Source organism: Vigna radiata, chromosome 7, assembly GCF_000741045.1.
Source record: "Vigna radiata var. radiata cultivar VC1973A chromosome 7, Vradiata_ver6, whole genome shotgun sequence".
Classification (NCBI taxonomy): Eukaryota; Viridiplantae; Streptophyta; class Magnoliopsida; order Fabales; family Fabaceae; genus Vigna; species Vigna radiata.
The window spans coordinates 36,549,254-36,549,916 of NC_028357.1; positions in this window are offsets into that span (position 1 = coordinate 36,549,254).

A 663-nucleotide genomic window follows, 5' to 3' on the forward strand; every position below is an offset into this window, starting at 1 on the left:
GACTATATTTCCCTAATTAACATAAACACAATATAAACTAAATATAATATCTCTAACAGTTATTATTAATGGATTTATCTATCGATAATTTGACAATAAAAGAGTGATAAATTTCTCACTCAAATAGCTTAATAGGTGTGTAAGTGATAAAAAGAAGGTGTAAAAACACATCAAAGCCTCTTCATTTTTATTTCTTCTTTACTAACAATCAGCACATGTGTCATCAAAGGAGGAAGGGAAAAGTGGGCCTCGCCTGCCACCAAAGCTTCCTTGCGAACTCGTCACCATCATTGTGACAGATCTAGAAAAATGTCGCACATCACCATACCACTCAAGCAGTCGAGACCACCCACATCGAAGCTATTGTGCCCACTAGAAGTGTTCATGACTAAGGAACTTCACTCGTTGGAAACACTGCTCCATAACAACCACCACATCACTGCTCACCAAATTGGAGTAGATGGTTGTACTTAAGCACCGCAAAGAGGATGACAAAGAAGCAGCTCATGACTCCACCAAACCTGGTCACCACTGATAACGGTTGATTTTACGTGTTTGTGTGTGTATATTTTGTGAACAAATCAACTCCTTCATAGTTTTAACCTTGTTTTATCCTCACGTTTAGTGTGTTTTCTAGTTTTCTTGTGTTTTATTTAGTATATG